Source organism: Cnephaeus nilssonii, assembly GCF_951640355.1.
Source record: "Cnephaeus nilssonii genome assembly, chromosome: 1".
Classification (NCBI taxonomy): domain Eukaryota; kingdom Metazoa; phylum Chordata; class Mammalia; order Chiroptera; family Vespertilionidae; genus Cnephaeus; species Cnephaeus nilssonii.
Genome location: NC_137072.1, coordinates 3,192,714 through 3,215,315, shown reverse-complemented (window position 1 = coordinate 3,215,315; position 22,602 = coordinate 3,192,714). Strand labels below are relative to the sequence as shown.

At 43.3% G+C, this 22,602-nt stretch overlaps 1 protein-coding gene across 2 annotated transcripts in view; it reads left to right on the top strand.

The window, feature by feature from the left end:
- THSD4 (thrombospondin type 1 domain containing 4) overlaps positions 1 to 22,602 on the top strand; it is a 704,967-nt gene that overhangs the window by 325,300 nt on the left and 357,065 nt on the right. The gene's annotated exons all lie outside the window — the stretch shown is intronic.

The following is a 22,602-nucleotide window of genomic DNA, read 5'->3' as shown; positions in this document are numbered from 1 at the left end:
TCGTGCACCGGGTCACTAGTTTTTATAACATGTAGGTTATATCCGGTCTTTTACCATAATCAGCAATGCTGCCGTAAGTATAGTTGTGTGTGGGCCAGTTTACATATTTGCAAGTATCTGTAGGATAAATTACTAGAATTGAGTCAAAAGTGTGCATGTATTTGTGATTTGAATGCCTAGGGGTGGCCATTTGTTCTCCAAAGGTTGAAACATCTAACAACCTCACCAGCAATGTCTGAGCTGGTATGCTGAACAATATTGGGATTTTTGCCAATCCCATTAGTGAGAAATGGCATCTTGGGTATTTTCCATTTGCATTTATCTTATTTTCAGGGAGGTTGAGCATCTTTTCATATGTTTAAGAACCACAGGGCCTGGAATAAGAGGAGTGAGGGGCACAATTTAGGGAGGCATTAAGTCATATGAAATTCTCAGGATCTTCTTAAATTTTGTGCCTTAGCCACCTCGCCTGCCCTATTGGAGACCCAGCCCCAAAGAGCATGTACCCTTTTGACCCGGGAACCCTTTCCATTCCTTGTGTGTGATCTGTTTTATATTGAGTTGTTGATCTTTCTTAATTTGTAGGAAATGGAAGAACTTTTTTATTATATAAATTGCATGGGGGTTTTTTGTTTTATTTTGCCTTGTTTTTAGGTAGTCTTTGACTTATGCGCATAGGGTTTCATTACTTTGCCATGCATTCTTTAAGTGGTGAATTTAGTAATGTTCACTTTTATCAGCCTAGAATTTGTGCCTTAGAAAAAATTTCTTCTGCACTCGGAAGTAAAAGGAAAAATTCTGCTGTGTCTTTTTTCAGTAATTGGCTCTATGCTTTTACATTTTTACATTTTATATTAATCCATTTGGAATTTACCCTAACGTATCATGTGAGGTATGGATTCAATTTTTTTTTTCAGATGGTTACCCAGTATGCCTTTACCATAATAGAATAAATCTTTCCCATGCTGTTTTGGGGCTTGCTCTTTATTACTCTTGGTATGTATGTAGATATGTCTGTCTGTCTGTCAGTATGTATGTATATGTGTATGTATGTGTGCGGGCTTCCTATTCTATCCCATTAGTCTACATGTTGAATACAAGAACATATATTTTGACAGAAATAAAATATTCTGGCATTTAAATTTATGCAAGGTAAGCTTGCTCTTTGCTTGGAGCTCAGGCACTAATGGACTTCAGATGCAAATGGTTCTTTGTTTATCACTTGGAAAAACCATCTGTTTTTAGGGGATTTGACAAGACTTCATATTTACAATAAGTTTTTACTTGATTGCAAAACTTATGTTTTATTAATTTTTAGGACTGTATGGCAGAAGTCACAAATATGAAGAGTACTCCAAATGACAAAATTGGTAGATAGATTAATTGAAAAACACAAAAAAATTTGTTCTGCTTTTCAGAACAAAATGGGTACCATTTTCTGTCATTTAGAATATGGGCAGTATCTTCTATGAGTTTTATTTTATACAGATCCTACCAAATTTTTTAGAATTAATCAACCCATCTCTTGATGGTTTGGAATTTACATTTTCCCCTACTTATTTCTCTTGTTTTGTTTTCGCAATTATCAGCAAAAGGCTAGTAATTGTAGCATTTAAAGATATAAACCTGTCTCCTAAACAAATCCTGGAAGGATGGCGAGAGAAAAGACGCTTTTTGCTCTATGTCCAAACTCACCCAAAAGGACTAAGGAAGGAAGATCAGTATTAACCATGATTGTCATTTAAAGGGAGTGAATATAATCATATATGTAAAAAGACCTTGGATTCAAACATTTGGTATCCAAATACTAGCCTTGTTTTCCCAAAACTTGTACTTGGCAAAACCTTAAAGTATGCTTGTCAACCTTGTGAGAGCTAGGATGAGCTTTTCCTCGGTGAAAAATCTTTGTCTTTTGGGTTTCAAACCAGTTTCTAAAAGCCTAATCGAAATATTTCATACATACAATAAGAGGTTTCAAATATACAATATAAACAAAGAACAGTGTCTGGTGTTCCAATGGTGCTTAATGTGTTCTTGCTAATATTCTCACTTGGTAAAAAGAAAAAAAATAGTTTTTAAAAAAATAAATTTTAAGCCCTCTGAGTGAGGCTAGAGAACATGTACTATTTTGTAAGAAGCATGTGTCTTGTCACTTTTCCAGCTTTTATAGATTATGTAGAACAGTATCAAGTAAATGTGACTTGAATATTCACTTCTAGTGATGACTTTTTAGCTGATACCTTTAGAAGGGCAGTTTAGTATAACTGGTTGATAGTGACATCTAGTGTTCAGTACTGAAATTACGTGTCCTTAAAAGCAGCTTCTAAGGAAACTAGGACTGGAGATAGACTAAATAGGTCAGAATTAAAATAAGTGGAAGTGGAGTGATGAAGATAATAACGGGAAAATTTGAGTTAGGAGGGTGATGTCTTCTTTTTAAAAAAATATATTTTTATTGATTTCACAGAGGAAGGGAGAGGGAGATGGAAACATCAATGATGAGAGAGAATCATTGATTGGGGATCGAGCCCACAACCCTGGCATGTGCCCTTGACTGGAATCGAACCCGGGACCCTTTAGTCCACAGGCTGACGCTCTACCCACTGAGCAAAACCAGCTAGGGCTAGGAGAGCGATATCTTTAATATATTTTATTGATTTTTCACAGAGAGGAAGAGAGAGAGGGATAAAGAGTTAGAAACATCGATGATAGAGAAACATCGATCAGCTGCCTCTTGCACAACCCCTACTGGGGATGTGCCCGCAACCAAGGTACATGCCCTTGACCGGAATCGAACCTGGGACCTTTCAGTCCGCAGGCCGACGCTCTATCCACTGAGCCAAACCGGTTTCGGCAAGAGAGCGATATCTTGATGACACCACCACGAACTGTCCTCAATAACACTTGAGGATATTGTGTATGGACATGCAAAGTAAACTGCTGTTTGCCCTCAGACTTAGTTCTGAATCCAGTTTTTTAGTTCAGTCCTCCTTGACCCTTCCCAAATCAGGTGTGTGTTGAACTCACTAACCAAATTACCTTGAGCAGGTCCCATCATTCCTCCGAGACTCAATCCCCTTAGATATAGAGATGCTGAGACCACCTCATTAAATTCTAAGAGAATTGGATGTTGTTTGGTTTATAGGTCCTGAGCTCAGCTTGGGGGCAGGGCGTCATGAGGGCAGTGCTGCTGATGGCAGTGAGGCAGCGACGTGTCTGGGGCTCATTTGCTGTACCTTGATGGGGTAGCAAAGGCAGACGGGGCCAGGTGTAGAAATTTTCTAGATTGCAACCGGATCATGGGAACAGTGAGCAACGAGAGCTGTGTCCTGATGTGAACAGAAAATGTGGCTCGTATGAGGCTCAGGTGAAGGGAATCATTCTGCCTGAGAAGACACTGCCCAGCTGACTCGGGGGGGAGGGGGAGTGTGCGGGAAAGAAAGACGGGAGGAAGCGTCAGGCAGCCTTGGGAAAGCGTTTTGCCTGAAGAGCTTTAAGAATGTAAAGTGCAGCCGTGGCTGGTTTGGCTCTGTGGATAGAGCGTCAGCCTGTGGACTGAAGGGTCTTGGGTTCAATTCTGGTCAAGGACACATGCTCGGGTTACAGGCTCAATCCCCAGTGGGGGACATGCAGGAGGCAGCCGATCAATGATTATCTCTCACTAGTGGCCCGGTGCATGAAATTTGTGCATGGGGGCGGTGTCCCTCAGCCTGGCCTGCACCCTTTCCAATCTGGGACTCCTCAGGGGTTTAAACTGGCAGTCAGACATCCCTCTCGCAATCCAGAGCCACTGGCTCCTAACAACTCACCTGTCTTCCTGCCTGATCGTCCCTAACCACTCTGCCTGCCGGCCTGATCTTCCCCAACTGCCCCCACTGCTGGCCTGCTCGCCCCCAACTCTCCCCCCTGCTGGCCTGATCACCCCCAACTGCCCTCCCCTTCTGGCCTGATCACCCCTAACTGCCTCTGCCTCGGCCCTGCCACCATGGCTTTGTCTGGAAGGACATCCAGAAGGTCTCCCAGTCTAATTAGCTTATTACCCTTTTATTAGTATAGATTATTGATGTTTCTATCTCTCTCCCCCCCTCTCCCTTCCTCTTTAAAATCAATTTTTAAAAAATGTAAAGTGCAGAAGTGATCACTTACTCTACCACTCACAAGCTGGGTCTCCTTTGTCAAATTTATTGATTATCCTGATCTCCATTTTCTACTCTGTAACATGGGCTGATAATGGCACTCACCTGGCAAAGATATGTGGATTAAATGAGCAGATGTGTATGAGGCCCTTAGACACACAGGCATACATAGTAAGCACGCTCTGTTAACTCTTGTTGCTTCTCGCCATGAAGGGAGGAGACAGAAGCAGAAGATTTAAAACAAGACAGACAAAATTCTGTTCGGCCCCTGGACACATGACTGATCCTCCTTGCCTTTCTATCCTGTTCCCTCTGCCTAGAAATCCTTTTTTCCCTCCACATCCCACTTAGGTCTCCTCCGGGAAGCATTTCCTGGCTCTGGGGATGGGTCATCATTGCTCTTTGTACTGTGACCCAGTCCCCACAATTTCTGGTTTTGACACAATTTCTGCTCTCATTAGATTTTAGTGCCCATATTTGTTTCCCTATCTGACCTCCCTGATAAACAACGAGCCCCTTGAGGAAGGCGTGGCGGAGCTTTAAGTACTTGAGAAATGTCGATAGAATTGAGCAATATGAGAGGGAGGAGAGGAGAGGAGCAGACAGAGCGTACAACGTGTGTGGCAAATGTTCTTTGAATCTGGAATGTGTGGATTTTATTGAACTGCTCTTGCAACTTTTTCTGTATGCTTGTAATCCATCAAAATACAGAATTGGAGGGGTGAATGAAAGATTTGCCCTGTTTTCTTTTTTGCATTTAAAGCCTTTTTTTTGGGGGGGGGGTGAGTGGGGGAGAGTATTGAACTAGGTTCTGAGACCTGTCGTGTGTGTCCCCTTCCTTTCCTGACCTCCCTGGCTGCTCGAGCTGCTCCGAAATACTGTGTCCAAACGAAGAAGCTGTCCTCTCTGCCTGCACGGCCAGTGCCCGAGTTAGCTCTGCTCAAGTGGGGTTCCACCGGGAACAGCTTACCCTTATCTCAATTGTAACTCCCTTAACATTCTAGACATTTGGTAATTTCTCTATGATCTTGGAGTAATAGAAATTAGTTCATTCAGTTCTTTTTCCGGGCTTACCTAAATATGTCTTCAAAAGCAGAAGCTATATTTGCAGGATTTGCTAGATACAATGCCCCGTATAAAGTCGTGTACTGAGGATCTTAACGCAGTCCTTCCCGCTTACTCTTCAAGGGCTTGTGAAAGATGTTAAAAAAGAACTGTGTGGTGGCTTGTTTGCCCATCGTGGCCTGCAGTTATCTCCGTTCACATCTAGATGGCACTCACACATTGACCGGGCAACAGTTGACTGGTAATGTTAGCAGCCTGGTAGAAACTGACAAATTCTTGAATCCAGGTGGTGAAAAGTTAAATACAGGTGGCTTCCAGGCGTGGCTGGGTGAACGGATTGATTAAAGGAAAGGCGGTGAAAACTGGGGACTGGCTGTAAACACACTTGATGATGACATGGGAATCCCCTTGCCATCTGTTCATTCTCCTTCAAATCCCGGGTCCCTGCTGGGCCAACCACAGCAGGCAAACCCCAAAGCAGAGCAGCTGGTCTTACCTGGGTGAGCACTGCCCCAGGAGACCCCGTCTGTGACCAACTCTGCTCACGCTGGTCATGTACTCCGAGGTGATCGTCACCTAGGAGACTCAGTTGCCAAGCTATGACTTAGCTATTGAGATGGAGAAGGCTTATGAGTTGGGATGAGTTAGTAAATAGGCTGATTGGTTTTTAAGTTATTCTTGTAGATATAAAGACATATATTATTATTAAACACCAATAGTGTCCAACTCTTGTTCTATTGACTGACCAGATTATCTGGGGATATATTGGGCATCGTTTCTATGTGGCCATAGAGTAGAATGTGAAGAACATGAGCTTTGAGTTGGTGAAAATTGGGTTCTAGTCCATGTTCAATCACTCACTATTTGTGTGGCCTTGGACAGGTGAATTAACCTCTCTGGGCCTCAGAGAAATGGAAGTAATAATAAAATCTACTTCTGAGTCATTGTGAGGATCAAGTGAGATAGTTCTATGAAAACCACCTAGCACAACTCCTGCTACACTGTCAACGCTCAAGAAAATGACGTATTATTATTGTCATTACTCCCAATTCATTGAAGTCACAAAGGACAGTGATGCTTATCAGTTGTTCCTGTCCTATATAAATATTTTGTAATCACTTTAACTTGAGTTGTAAAAAGTGTTGTGAGCAAAAGCAGTTAAATTTGACAGTAAAACCTATTACTGGGTTCAAGTTAAACTAGCATTTAGAAATAAGTAGATTTAAGTAGAGGGAAATGGATTTGCAACAAAATTCAGAACCCAAACTACCAGAAAATGAAAAGTAGTCATTTGAACACCAACTGGTATCTGGAAGATTACTTGGCCAAAGATGCATAATAGGATTTATAGACACTTGGAAAATGACCACTTAGGTTTAAAAATAGGACAAGAAACTACTCCCCATGTTAAAACAACATGATAATGTAAAGAGGTGGATCAGGGCTCTGATGTAGTATGATTGTCCGGAGTGGACACGGATGGTGGACTAACTCAGTCTCTGGGAAAATCCTCCCTCATAGTTTCTCCTTCTTTCTCAAGCATCCCTTCTCTTCCCCTTTCTCCGTCTGTTCTCCTGGGGAGAGTCAAGGTGAAGGAAGTGCTGGGGGGATAGGCTTTGGCTCCCTGTTGTCCTTCCCTGCTGGCTCCTGCTGACCAGTTGACTGTTGTCCATATTGCCTGGGTCTCTGGGTGTCCCCTCTGTCCTCGCTGCATCTGCCCCAAGGTCAGCAGATGTAGCTCTCAGGCTGTTTTTACAGCACACTTGAGGGCTGATGGACTCCAATCCTCACCCAGCCCCTCCTCCCTAGCTCAGTTCCATTTTGCCTATAGATGCTCCCTACACTAACATTAGGCTCCCAGCTCTGGGCCGTTTATCTAGTGCTGTACTGGAGGCCACTATCTCAGCTCACCACACCACTGTTCCTTCTCTCCTGCAGCTGTCTCGTGTTGCTGGGCACACTCAGTGAGGGGTCTCCCTGCTCCCACTTTCCACAGGGGAAGGATGGCACGCATCCCCTTAGCTTTGGTTCCCAGCTGTCTCTGGACGTTTCTGTTTCCACCTCCCGCGTCTCTACGCTGGGCTGGTGGGAGCTGCATGTTGTGGAGAAACCAGTTCCATACTTCAGCCCTTCCCTTCCCAGTCTCCACTCCTCTCCCAGCTCTCAGAGGCATTTATTCCTTTTCTGGACTGAATTTTGCCCCTTTCCCAAAAAGTGTGTATGTTGAAGCTCTCATGGTAATGTGATGGTATTTGAAGAAGGGGCCTTTGGGAGGTAATTAGGTTTAAATGAGGTTATGAGGGTGGAACCCTTATAAGAAGAGAAACCAGAAAGCATGTGTGCTCTCTCTATAGAGAGATAGAGATAGGGAGAGAGAGAGAGAGAGAAAGAGAGAGAGAGAGTGAGAGAGAGAGAGAGAGCGAGCAATACATCACACAAACACATGGAAGGAAGGCCGTATGAGGACACAGCAAGATGTCTGCAAGTCAAGAAGTGAGTCCTCACCAGAAACTGACTCTGTGGGACCTTGATCTGGGATTTCTAACCTAGAGAACTGTAAGAAAACAAATGTCTGTTGTTTAAGCCACCAATCTTTAGCATTTTGTTGTGGCAGCCCAACCAGGCTAAGATAACCCCTGCCCCTTGTGCATGACACAGCCCCTGGGAGAGCCTGCCTCTTCTCTCTGTAGCTCCAGGCACCGCTGTGCTCACGCCCAGCACTGGGTGATCTTGCAGGCCAAGCCCTTTTGGAATTCAAAACTAAACTCGTTTTCTCTGAAGGACCTCATTCTTGCAAGTCACAGTGCTTTGTTGTCAGACTCTTCTGTTTGAGATGGGCTTCAGAAACTGACCTATAGTCACCTTTGTTCTTTGATACCTCGTTGGCAGTTGAGCAACTCGGGGTTACCTATCACAAGTGAACAATACATTGCATAATTATTGTAAGTGGTGTTTGGTGACACTGTTCAGTACTGTGCCTCGTAAACAGTTGGTACTCAGTGAATGTTTCCTAAATGTTGACAATGAGTGACCGCTGTGAACTTGGATGACCTAAAAAACAAAGCTGAGCTACCCTAAAATAACGGTTATGGTTATCTGCTTCACCCCCAGAGGCATGCTAGTCAGACCTGAAGGGATGTGGGCATGTGCCACTGCGGAGGTTCTGGTGGGGATCTGACAGTAAAAGATACACTGTGATGGGTGTCGCCTCCTTGTGTAGTGACCATCATGGTCATGCACTGGCAGCTCCCAAAGGTGAGGAACTCCAGACAGGGGAGCATTGGATGGATATATGTTGCAAATGAACCGTGATGCCCTTTGGAATGAAAGAACCGCATGGAAAGTAAATCAGAAGTGTACCTTTAAAACCACTCTTCCCTCTTTGGTCCTCCAGGAAAAAAAAAAGAAAAGAAGGAATAAAATTTAATGCTTAAGTCAAACAAGGCCTTTTCTGTACATTGATGTAACTGGATAGCCCTGCAAAGGAGGGCGGGATCATCCCTGGCCTGGGCTGGGAGCCTGGCTGCCAGAGCAAGAGGCGGCCTGGCCCCTCTCCCAGCTGTGGGGCTCCAGGGCTGAGGAGCCCAGGCCCCGCGTGTGACACCTCCCTCGTAAGATACTCTAATTTATAGTTAACGCCTTTTAAGCAAACAAGAGGGAGGAAAAAAATCTGGTTCATATTATGGCAACTTGCAATGAAGGGAAGTCTGGGAGTTCAAAGAAAGAATGTCCCAGGGAAAGAACAGCCCTTTAAAATTCACTGGAAGTGGTCAGGAAGGTAATTGAAAAGAAGGCTCTCAGTACAGTGGTGGCCCAGCCCCCTCCCTCTGCCCCCCTCCTCCAAACAGCTCTTGCTGACGTGGAGGTCATTCCAAAGAGGAACAGAAGTAAAAGGGATTGGGCACGAAGACAGCTAAGCTGGCTGAAGAAATGCAACTCCAGCTCTCAGTTGAAGGGAGCAAGATGGAGGAATACATATGCTCTGCGTCCAAAGCTGGGCCTTCTCTGGCTGGACTTGGAGCTCACAGAAGTCCCCTCTCCCTCCCCGCACCCCCTTTGCCGTCCACAACATCCGTCTTCCCTGCTGACCCTTCCGGCTCGGGTTTGTGTCATCAGTCAGTGCCCGTCTGGCTTCTCAGGGCCGCGGCATCTCTTGCTCTGGGCGCTTGGTGAGGTCTAAAACGGGGGCGGTGAGGGGCTGAAGAAAGCAGACGCCCGGCCTCTGCCCTACACCGAGGCCTGAGCCTCTCCGGGCTAGGAAGTTTTCACACCTGCGTGGTGGTGGCAGCACAATGCCACAATCAGAAGGGCCTGGGCCAGCAGACACCACGTTTGGAGGCTTATCCTAGAGCTGTGCTTATGGAGAACAGCAGGGTTTTGCTTAGACTGTCTGCAAATGGGAGATTTGGTGGGTGGGCAGTGTTTAAGGAGAGCCTGGTGGAGGTAGTAACATCCTTTATTCCACCAGCTATCTTGTTGGTCCTATGTCATAGATGGGGAAGCTCCCCTTTTAATAAGCAGCCATCATTCAACTCTCCAGGCAGTTTGTCCCTTCAGGAAGGTCCCTAGGCCATCAGCCCAAGCCCTGCCTTAGTGATTCATTCTCTGACCTAAGGAATTGGCCTGTTCTCCCCACAGCATGACACCTAGGCCCAGCATGGAATGAGCTGGTGGATGTCCCAGATGAGCCCCAGTTTTGCTGAGAGGTAGTGTGGAGGAACTAGGAGCACTGAAAAAGCACAGAAGTGTGACACAGTAGATGCTGAAAGGAAGCGGGTGTGACAGACACAATTGCTCTCTTTACCTCTGGGTGGCCCTGGATTGAAGCGAGAAGGAGCTTTGTGCTTTGCTGGACAATTCTCAGATCCTATTGTTTCTCTTGAGCTTTCTGAGCCTGCCAGAGAGTCAGGGGTCAAGCCCAGCCCAGGTTAAGCCGATGCCTTCAGACTGGGCCCCTTTTGTCAGCCAGGTCAGGCTTTCCTCCCTGAGTTAGAATCTCCTAGTAAGAGTGACAGTGTTTATTTTGTGGTGTTTGGTTTGGGTATGAGCAAAGAACTGTTCTCTTCCTGTCTTTTCCTCCTGTGGTTTACATTTGAATTACTTAAATAAATAGTTGAAAATGCCCCCAGTTACATGCCAAGGCATGTTTCTTCATGCATTTCCCACCCTGTGTATTCCCCTTCACCTCAGTTTTTAAGGCAGTCTTATGCATTTATTTTCCTACATAATTTCTTCCATTTCCAGGGATAATTTTGCCAGCAGCAAAAAAGAATAACCTTAGAGTACTAGTAACATAGTGAAAATGCTGAAATGCCTGCACTTGCTGAAATAGAAAGGAGTGGCATTATCTCATGCATAGCAGAGATGAGTGAGGTGCTCTGCTAAGCACACCACCAACCTGAGCATCTTGACTGATCCCCAATCTTACTAGGTAGATTCTTTCATGATCCTCAGTTTACACATGGTAACCAGGTGCATACTGTAGTTTGCCCAAGGTCTGAGGGTCTTCTGAGTCCAAGAGCCCATCTGGAGGCACTGCTTCCCAATATTTGCATCCTTCTCAACAAGTCCTTATTAGAAATTGAGAGTCAGGGTGGAATGGGGAGGTAAAGCAGTAAGATGAGAGAGCCTCATGAACATCTTGTAGGCAAGAGTGAAGGCCCCATGGATGTAGCTTCCATCCCAGCCTGTAAAGGAGCAGGCTTCTGGGTGGTGGTGATTTGGGTGTTTCCAACTATACATTCAGACTGAGGTTAGAGGTGGAGATGCAGCCCCTGAAATTTAAGTCTGCATGGCTGTGGTTCCCTGTGTTGTTCAAGGGTCAACTGTAGTTGCAAACTATGTTTGAGGGAACTGAAAGGTATAACTCTGCCGTTGTCAGTTCTCTTTAAATCTTCAGTAGTAGTCGGCCTTCTCACCTTTGTGTGGGTTTTCTGCCTGGTCAGCCCCAGTGTGCTTGCAGGTATGTGTTGTACTCTGTTCACCTTGCTTGGTTCAAGGTAGACTGAAATATTTCTTCTGCAGATTTTCTTCAAAATGTTGAATCTCTTATATTAAATAGAATATTTCAAACAAGAGCTATTTAGATTCCTTTTTAATTTGAAAAGATACTCATATACCACAAAAGTAATGATCACCCATAATCCTTGAACTGCAACAAAATATAAATTATGCATATATATGTGTGTGTGTGTATATATATATATGTACATACACACACACACACACACACACACACACACACACACACACTAAGGAGGTACATAATTTATTTATTTCAGTTTTGTGAAGGATAAGTCATTGCGTGTAGCTCGGAACTAGGTAGTGGCAGGGGGATTGATAAATTCAGGGGAGGTGTTCTTAGGCAAGTGAACTTTACACTTTTTAATTTTTTTGGATCACGTTCCCTCTTAAAGGCTCTATAGTCAGTTCCACACAGCCTGGGTCTTATCCTCTGCCATACTCAACCATACCTTTTGTGACCCTGGAGTGACCAGCACGCTCTACCTCTGGACCTGGCTCCAAGGTTCTACTTCTGGCCACACTGATGTCTCTCCCAAGAGAAGTGACATGGCCTCATCTTTTTGTTTCTCTGCAGCTGTACCCTCTCTACCCTTTGATCTCTGTGGCCCACAATACTGATGGTAATTTTCTTTTTGGCACATTCCCCAAGAATTCTCTAAGGGAATGGCTAAGAAGTTGAAATACTAGGCCAACTCATACTAATAGAAGAAATAAATCACCTACCAGCATTCAAAAAAAATAGAGGTAGATAGCAAGGAGGAGAAGAAATACAAGTTGCCTATTTTTTTAAAGTATGCCATTAGTCCCAGATAACCCCAGGAGTAAATTAAATGATATATTAAAAGGCACTTAAATATCATGTCTGTTCTCCCAAACCTAATGGATTTTGAATGTATTACGCTTGCCAGCAGGGCTGGATGGTTTGTGGACATGTGTGCACATTGTGAGACAGTGGCTTGGCTATGATAGATACCTCAACTCCCAAGTTCACATCAGAGTCTGACAGATGTCCATGACTCAGGGCACTGATGTATCCTGGACCATTGAAAATCAGCACTTTTCACTTTCTGGGTTCTGCCTTTCTCTCACTGGGCTGGTGGCTGTCTCTTTAGTGAAAATAGAAAAGAGCTGCTGTGACAATGATGAATGTTTTCTGTTTGAGCACAGTTCAGCTGCCTTTAGTGTTTAAGGCCAAGGTCATTTTTCCTTGCTGGTGTCTAGTCATTGACACTCAGCTAGATGGCATTGGAAGTCACCAGAGCACCATTTGCTGGAGATGCTTGTCTAATCTTCCACCGTGCAGAGTAGCCTGTCCTGGAGAGATTAAATGTAACCTGTGTCTTCCATATTGCTTCCTGTGTCCTCATTTTGTCCATTTTCACCTTAGTAAGAGGCCCCTACTATTTAAGTACTACAAAGAAAAACTGAATTTTACTCATTATAGCTCTGTATTAACTTCCCTGTATCACTTATCTCTAGATGTGTAACAAATTACTCCAAAACTTAGCCATTTAAAAATAATAATAGATATGTCTGGCCGTTGTGGCTCAGTGGTTGAACATCATCCCATGCATATGCCTGGGTTGCAGGCTCGATCCCCAGTTGGGGATGTGCAGGAGGCAGCCAATAGATGTTTCTCTCTCATGAATGTTTAGCTAGCTCTCTCTCTCTCTCTCTCTCTCTCTCTCTCTCTCTCTCAAACTCAATAAAAACATATTTTTAAAAATAGTATTTCACAAAGTGTCCATGGGCCAGGAATTCAGGAGCAGAGGAACTGGGTGATTGTGACTTGGGGTCTATGAGAGAACTGGCATCAAGGTGTTAATTGATCTCCTGTCATCTAAACATTTGACTGTGGCTAAACAACCTGCTTCCAAGATGGCTCACTCACAAGACTAGGAAATTGTAAACAACTCCTGGTAGGACACCTCAGTTCCTCGCCACCTAAGCTGCTTGAGTGTCTTAGCAATATGGCGGCTGCCTTCACCGGATGATCCCAAAAAGAAAATGGTAGCAACCCCAATGTATTTTATGACCTGACCTCAGAAGCCACCTCATCATTTCCAATATATCTTTTTGGTTACACAGATTAGCCTTATTCTGTGTGTGAGGGAACTTCAGAAGGATGTAAATAACAGCAAGCAAGAATTGTTGGAGCCTACTTACTAGTAGAGGTGAGCTACCACACTCTCTGTAGCCCATCATAATTTCCAATCCCCTTCAGTAGAAAAGTCCCATAGTGTTACTACAAATAAAGGACTGAAGGAGCTGTTGGGATTTGTAGGTTCCATCAGTATTAAGTATGACTACCAAACAGTGTCACTATTATATGTAGTACTGTTTAAAGAGGTATTCCTTTCCAAACATTTGATTTGATGTTTGTTAAGAAACAAAAAACACAGTCCAGAAAAGTCAAGGTTAGAGTCTGCTTTGATCACGATTCCCAGCAGGATTTTCTTCCACCATCATGAAGCCACATGGGCACTGTCAGTTTCCTTTTCTCTCCTGGTATTTGCATTGAAGAAAATTAAACAAACAAATCAAAACTGAACCTCCTTTCACAAGGTTACCATTTCATGGATTGCAGTCCTAGAGTGCAGGCCAGGTTCTTTTGTTAGCTGCTTCTTTGAAATCCAGAGCCAAGATTGCCTGGCACAAGGTTTTGCATGTTGGCAAGGCAACTCCAGTGAGTTGGAAGCTCATTTTGAAGCTAAAGGAATAAGACAAGAGGTATCATAGACTCCTATCTCCTAGGGCTAGTTGGAAGGAATCTGAGATACCCTCCAGGCCTACCTTCCAATGCATGTAGGTATATACCCTGAACATTACAGATGTGATTGGATGATCACCCCACTCTGCTTTAATATCATCAATGAGAAAAGGCTTACAACCATTACCTCTGATTGTTAGAGTTCTCGTTTGCTATTTGAGCCAAATTTTATCTCTGCAGATCTCTGACCATTGACCCTTAATTTTTCCCCCTCTGGAGCAAAACCAAATGTGAAATTCCTTTGGATATTTGAAAATTGCTCTCATGTGGGTCTCCTTAGTCTTTTGCAGGTTAAACAGTCCATGTTTGTTCAGCCTTCTCTGAGAACGGTCTCCAAATCCCTGACCATCTTAGTTTCAAAGTCCATCTGAGGATGTGGTAGCATATCCTTTCATTTGTGCTACAAGTATTTTTTGCATGATGTCTATTGGCAAAGCTCTGTGCCAGTCCATACGTCTGACAGGGTCTGGTGGGACTGTTTCTTCCAATTAATTTGGAAGTTATGTTTCTATTGATGTAACCAGAGATTACATGAGTTTGTTCATTTGTTTTTTTGTTTTGTTTTGTTTTGCCATGTTAAGCTGTTGGATTATTTTTGGCTGTGATCAACTAAAATGATCAGTTTTTGTTGAAGTGAACTATTGTCAGTTTAGGTCTTCCCAGCCCTGTATTCATGTAATTTATTTTTTGAACCTGAATTAAAGACCTCACATTTATCTCTATCCAATTCTATCTTGTTGGTCCAACTCATCATTCCAGTCCATTGAAGTCATTTTTATATTTGCTAAATCTTAATCTTGACTTCATTGTATTAGTTATTTCTTGCAGCTTTGTGTCATCTGCAGTTTTTATCAGCATTTCTTCTATTTTAGTTTTCAGTTCACTTGTAGTGGAATAGGACCAGTGACCAAGCCATTTGACAAGTTACTAGACACCTCCCTTCCCCCTTCCATCAGCACTCTTTGAGAGCAGGTTGTCAGCCAACTATGTGTTGCCCAAATTATACTGTCATCTGGTCTGCATTTCTCCATCTTGTCCACAAGAATTTCCTGAGAGATTTTGCCAGATGCCTTGATTAATCACTGCATTCTGGGTCTGTGACATTCACAGTTGGCAGTTATAGTGACCTGCTTCTTGATCCAGGGGGAGAAAGGGAGTGGAGCAAACGGGACCATTTTGTCTTCTGCTTGAGCTCCCTAACCACCAAACTCCTGGGGCAGTCTAGAGGACTTACAGGTTCATGAAGATGTATCTACTGACTGACCCCTGGCCCTGATCCTATATTGTTTATAAGTATTATAACCTTAATTAGAATCCAAGTCTCTAAACTCCTAATCAACTGCTCTTTCTGGTTATCCTGGGTTCATTTCACCCTCCCTCCCCATTTAACTGCATTTGTCTGTTCTCTCCCATGCTTACATTCTCAGTTCATGGATTTTCATAGTTCAAATCACTAAATATTTGAGTATATAGTATAAGTTTCTGTGCAATATGTGCTCATGCCATGTCAGTACTTTTTAATGCACCCTGTACAACTACACAAACTACCCAAATATGAATCCATAACAAGCCATCCTGGTCAGCCCTGTTCCACCTTAGGAATTCTTTCAAACACATGCCTATACTCACCATCCTAGTTGTCCTTATGTATACGGATCTATGATTTCTTCTATCTTTTTAGCTTCATGCCCTGGCTTGCACATTTTGTTCGGGTCTTAGATTTGATAACTAGATTTAGACAATCTGCTCTGGCTCAGACCTTGTTTCCCACCAGGGTATGACTTTCATTGGATCAATTACTACAAGTAGAGCACACATCACCCTGCTCCACCTTGGATCCTTCATCACAGAGCTTATCATTTGCTTGACAGAAAGATTGGGAAGGCAGTAGGTGGAAAAATAGATGAAGAAACTGGGTTCCATTTTCCAATCCAGTATTGTTTATTGCCTGTTAACCTAGAGCAGTGGTTCCCAACCTTTCTAATGCCGCAACCCTTTAATACAGTTCCTCATGTTGTGGTGACCCCCAACCATGAAATTACTTTCGTTGCTACTTCATAACTGTAATTTTGCTACTGTTAATGAATCGTAATGTAAGTATCTGTGTTTTCCGATGGTCTTAGGCTCTACAGCAGCGGTTCTCAACCTGTGGGTCGAGACCTTGTTTCCCACCAGGATACAACCCACAGGTTGAGAACCGCTAGCAGGGTCACCACTGACTTAGAGGTTTACTTCTTTTTACTTACTTATTTTTATATATTTGCTGAATGTAGTATTGAGTCTCAACCACCATTCTTGGTGATAAGAATGAAAAGGTACTTAACATCAAGGGTAACTCTGTTACCCACAGCCAATCATTAAGTTGTGAGCAGCATACTCAGTTTGCCCTAATTTTTTAATGGAAAATGTAGAGCTCTGGTGCTTTTTCCTGGGACACACTCATTGTCTTTTAGCATAGTCTCATAGTCTCACCTATTCATTTTTCCCTCTAGTTCTTACACTTAAAACTCTCCATATTTTCCCCAGTTTTGAGAGATGTATACTGTTTCTTTTTTTTCTTTTTTTAGAGTTTTGTTTTGTTTTTCCCAGTTTTATTGAGAAATAATTGACATATAACACTGTATTCATTTAAGGTGTACAGCATAATGATTTGATGTATGTATATATTGTGAACTGATTAACCTAATAAGTTTAGTTAACATCCTTCACCTCACGTAGTTATAATTTTTTGTCTTGTGATAAGAACTTTTAACATATATTCTCTTAACAACTTTCAAATATGTGATAAGTATTGTTAACTACAGTTACCATGCAATATATTACATCCACAGACTTGACTTAGTAATCTTATAACTGAAAGTTTATAACTTGCATCATTTTCACCCATTTCTCCTACCTTCCACTCTCTGCCCTGGTAATCACGTTCTCTGTTTCTGAGTTCAGTTTTGTTTTGTTAACTCCAAATATACATGAGATCATAGAGTATTTGTTTTTATCTGTCTGATTTATGTCACTTAGCAAAATGCCTTTTAAGGTCTATCTATTGTCACAAAATGACAGGATTTCCTTTTTATGGCTGAATAATATTCATATCTAGATAGATGGATGGATAGATAGATAGATAGATAGATAGATAGATAGATATCTCACATTTTCTTTAGCCATTTATTCATCCGTGGACACTTAGGTTGTTCCCGTGTCTGGGCTGTTGTAAAGAATGCCACAGTGAACATGGTAATGCAGATATCTCTTTGAGTTGTGCCTTTCATTCTGGAATTATAAGCGAATACAGTACTAGTACCTGTTTTCACTGTGAAGTTTACACTATCTCTTTGAGATAGTGATTTCACTTACTTTGTATATAGACCTAGAAGTGGAATTGCTAGGTCATATGATGGTTCTATTTTTAACATTTGAGGGACCTTCCATACTGTTTACTGTTGTGACTGCACCAATTTACAATCCCACCAACAGTGCACAAGGATTTCCTTTTTTCCACATCCTCACCAACACTTTTTATCTCTTGTCTTTTTTATGACAGACATTCTGACTGGTGTGAGGTGATATATCATTGTGGTTTCAATTTGCATTTATTTGATGAGTAGTGATATTGGGCATCTTTTCATATACTTGTTGGCCATTTGCATGTCTTCTTTGGAGAAACATCTATTAAGTTTTTCTGTGCATTTTTTAATCACATTGGTTTTCTGCTGTGTGAGTTCTTTACATATTTTGACTATTAACTCCTTCTCAAATATATGATTTTCAAATATTTTCTCCAGTTCCCTAGATTGCCCTTTCATTTTGTTGATGGTTCCTTTGCTATGCAGAAGCGTCTTAGTTTGATGTTAGTGTGATGTTTATTTTTGCTCTTGTTGCCTTTGCCTTTGTTGTCAAATAAAAAAAAAAATAATCACCAAGAATGATGTCAAGGAGCTTGCTCCTGTGTTTCTTCCAGGAATGAGATTACATTGTTTCTGACCAAGAATTCTTAGAATCCTGATTCATAAGCTCCACTTAGGTAGCCTGCTACCAATTGCTCATTTATTCTGTGGTCTTCCGAAACTATGACTATAAATGGGACGAAGAGATGAAAATATCACCTGTTCCCTTAAGTCGTCAGCTCCCAACCTAGGGCGGTGAATGTACGCACTCTGAACATCAGTCTATGTCCCCTGACTGGACAGTGGAGGCGGACACTTAAACCTCCAACTGAGTAAAATCTGTGCTTGTGTGTGGCCCTCCCCGGAGTTGTTTCCTGGTGGGTGAGTGACTTGCAACAGAACTCAGACTCTTGGCTCTCCCTTAAAAGCTAGGAAATCCGAGCTTTTAGCCACTGAAATTCTTTACTAAATGAGCCTGTTTATACTCATTTTCAGATGTATTAATCCCTTCTTGCATTTCACTTTGAAGAAAACGAGGTTTTTATTAATTGAAGCAGGATCTCCCCCAGGATGCTCAGTGTGGCTGCCTCCATCATTACATAATAGTAATAAACAAATGATCCCCTTTTGAACTTCGCAGCTCAGGCTCCTACTGCATCTTGACTGCGGTTCCAGGGTTTGACACTTGCGAGGCAGTTAATTAGGGTGACTGTGAGAGGTAGACAGGGGCAGAGAAAAGGCAGGATTTAAAAGCTGTTCTGGCTACCTTTTGGGGAGTTTCAAGCCTTTTCTACATTATAAAGCTAAATGATAGATGTATGCTTTATTTTCCCCCTGGCCTCTCTCTTTGGCTTCAAATTTAATTAGCCCAAAGGAAAGGGGACTCATTATTTAAAATCTGGGTGACGTGCATTTAAATTTAAGATTTGTATTTGCCCAGACTTTTTGTCTCTACAGCCCAAGTTACCTACATGTAAATCAAACTTCAGTTACATTGTTGGTATTTGTCTCCCCTGTTGGGAGAAGCTTAATCTAATGATCTATTTCCCAAAACTTGCTTTGTTGCTTTCTTGTTTATAAAGTGCATGGTATCAGCTGGAGTAGGCAATGGAAGGGAAAGAATGTTTTGGCCATTTTACATGAGTTTTAAATAGTGACAAAGAGGAGAATGCCTATTCATGATATTTATTGGCAATTCCATTGGGGGTAGGTGCTCAAGTTTTCTGTGACAAAGGCATGAACTGTCCAAGGACCCAGGAAGAAATTGATGCAGGAAAGGGGGTCTGACCTAGCCTTCCTTGAGAATTCTAGAGACTATTTCTTCTTCCTCCTTCATTCCCCTCTTCCACTTAGACTTGGGGAATAGAGGCCAGAGGAGGAGAAACTGGGTCAGGGAAACAGGGTCAGACCCGGATATGCTATAGATCCTCACTGCCTGCCTGTGCCCCAAGGCCTCCACTTAAAAGCCCTCAAAAGTCATAGAGGTCATGTCCATTATCTGACAGGCCTCCCTTCTCTGGCCCTGAGGCAGAAACCTCTCTGCAGACTCTAGTTTCATTCGTCTTCATCCCTCAAAGTGTTTGTGCTCCTCTCTGGATGTATCTCAATTGCTGCTCTTCCGTCCCCTGGTGGAAGCCACCTTTCCCTCTTGCTTAGATTGCTGCAGGGGCCTGAATGGACTCTCCCGCTTCATGCTGGCTGGTCTCTGATCTGCTCTCTGTGCCTGCGGCCAGGGCTACCTCTCCGGAAGGCAGCGCCCATCTCAGGCTCCTCTGGTTAAACCTGGAGAAACTACAGCCGCATTGTCCGTAAGCTGAAATCTTCACCTCTTAACGGGTCTCTGAGTCCTTTCATGCCTGGCCTCTGCTCATCTCCCAGTCCTCCCCTCTTGCCCGTCAGCTTCACTCCAGAGACACTGGATTGGACATGAGGTTCCCCAACTTAGAGAGCCTTCCTTACCGGAACCTTAACTGGACGTTTCCTCTGAGGTATTGCCCACACGTTTATAATCGAATTTACATATTTTGACTGTTAACTCAATTTTTACCTCCAAGAAATCTTATTTAACTCAGATGGAAAGGCCTAGAAACCTAAGGCATTTCCCATGACTTCCAGAGACTTGGGGCCTTGCTTTTGCAGGCTTCTCTATGATTCTTCACTCCACACCTTCAGGTGCTACCTTGGTTTCTGTCCTTATTAGATAAACTCCCAAACCTATTTTCCACACAAAACCACATGGTATGCTGCTGTTTTTTATGAACTATCTAACTTTACTAAAGATTACATGATCATGAGAGGTGCTTTTACATCTCACATTAAGGAAGTCAGAGAGTGGCAGGCAGTTTTGTTGACCTTAGTAGGAGACCTTCTTTCATCTCACCATCCAAAACAACTGCGGTAGCTCCAGCTTTACACATACATTCCAGCCTGCAAGAAGGTCATGTGCTCCCCCTTTAAGAATATTTTCTAGAAGTTGCACATGGCCTTCTGCCTCCCTTCTATTGGCCACAACTTAGTTACATGGCCACATCTGTTACAAGGTAGGCTGGGAAATATAGGCTGTATTCTGGGCAGACCTGTGTGCAGCTAACACCTGGGTGTTCTATTACTATGGAAGGAAGGGAGAATAAATATTGGGGGACATCCTGCAGACTCTTACACCTATAACAATAACCATCCATCTTTCTTGCCCTGCCTAGTTTGATATATGATCAGTCTCCCTTCACACTTCACATTTGACCTAGGATATTTTTCTCAAACATCTACAGCTCACTTCCAAAGAGGATTCTCCATGTTATAAACAATGCTAGCTTCCTGTGCCCTGCATTGCCCAGGCCCCATGCTTCTGTGCCAGTGTGGTACCTTGGATTACACACATATGCCTGATCTTCACACACACACACACACCATAGTTTCAGTTGACTGACATCACGATTCCAGATTTACCAGTTCTCAGAAAGCAACAGCAGGTTCCCAGGTCAACAGCCATGGTGAATAGTGAAAGAACAATGAAGGATATCCTTGGTATGGCTCCCCCATACCTCACAGGTCCACAGACATATATACTGGTGGCTGCTTTCAAAGCTGGAAAGCTCCCCACCAACTTATTCTGATACCCCCTTTCTGGTGAAGTGAAACACAGGTATTTACCTGCTAAACAGCACCCATACAAATACATTTAGCTGGACATGTATTCAACTTATGCTAAACACATCTGCACCAAATATATTTTGGGAAGACTGCTCTTTTGGGAGAGGAAGGCAGGAAATTCATAATATGGTTATTCCCCTACCCATGATCTCTACTACACTGGCTGGCAGGGGAGGGCAGTTGGGGGCAATATGGCTGGCAGGGGAGGGCAGTTGGGGACGATCAGGCCAGCAGGGGAGCAGTTAAACATCAATCAGGCTGGCAGGGGAGTGGTTAGGGGGTGATCAGGCTGGCAGGCAGGCGAGCAGTTAGGAGCCAGCAGTCCCAGATTGTAAGAGGGATGTCCGACTGCTGGTTTAGGCCCGATCCCAGTCAGTTGGACATTCCCCAAGGAGTCCCAGATTGAAGAGGGTGCAGGCTGGGCTGAGGGACACCACTCCCCCCCCCGTGCACGAATTTTGTGCACTGGGCCACTAATCTCAATATAAAGAGCTTTTAATATCTGATTAAAAAAAATACAGAAAAACACAGCTAGAAAATAACAATTGCCAATATTTATATGGTGGAGAACCAGGTGCTATTCTAAGCATTTTATGTGTATTGATTCATTTAATTTTCATAATAACCTTATTAGGTAAATACTAGTGTTATTCCCATTTTATAGATGATGAAACCCAGTCAGACAAATTAAGTGACTTGCTCAAGGTCACGAGCTAATAAGTGGCTCAGTCAGGACTTTAAACTCTTACACAGTTCAAAAGTTTGGCAGTGTATTTAAAGTTATCAGACTCTTTATTTTCTTTTTGAGCTTTTTAGCTAAGCAAAACAATATTTATGAAGCAAAACCAGAAAGAACTTGCTGGTCTGGGGCCTTGACATCTCAGGAGCACCCCTGCCTCTTATGTTGTGGGACCCTCTCCAGCAGGGCTTCCTTCTCTGGCTGCTGCCTCTGTGGCTTGTTCTTACAGGAGTCCCTGCCACCCTTTGTGATGTTACATGTGCTTAATCTCTTTTGTTCCGTCCCTTGAGAGTAGGGTGTTCCACTCTCACCTCTCCAATGGCCCCTCTTGCTCACCACGGTCAGCTCTGAGGTGGCATACTGGGTCTCCTGTGTGCTCCTCCGAGGCCTCCTAGCCCACCGCTCCCCATCCTCCCCTTTGGTCTTACCCTGGCCTCTCTGTGACCTCCGTCAGATATTTGCCTTTTCAATGCTCAGGAGCAAACACTGCTCTGCTCAGACATACCTGGTCTCAAATCCTGGCTAAGCGACAAATGACGTATGCCACCTTAGACAAGTCCCCCAAACTGTTTATTCCTCAGCTTTCTTATCTATAAAATGGGTTGATCAAACCTCCCTTGCAGTGTTGTCAGAAAGATTCCAGTAAGATCATCCATGGAGCTCAGTAGCATTGGCTGGGAGAGCCCTCTGTGCAGTGGTTGGGAGCCTGGGCTCTGGAGTCACATGGTGGGCTGGAATCCCCGCCTGTCTCCAACGAACAGTGACACCAGTGACCGTGTGACTTACCCATCTCTGTGATATGGAGATGCATAATAGTAGTAGCCATGTTATGAG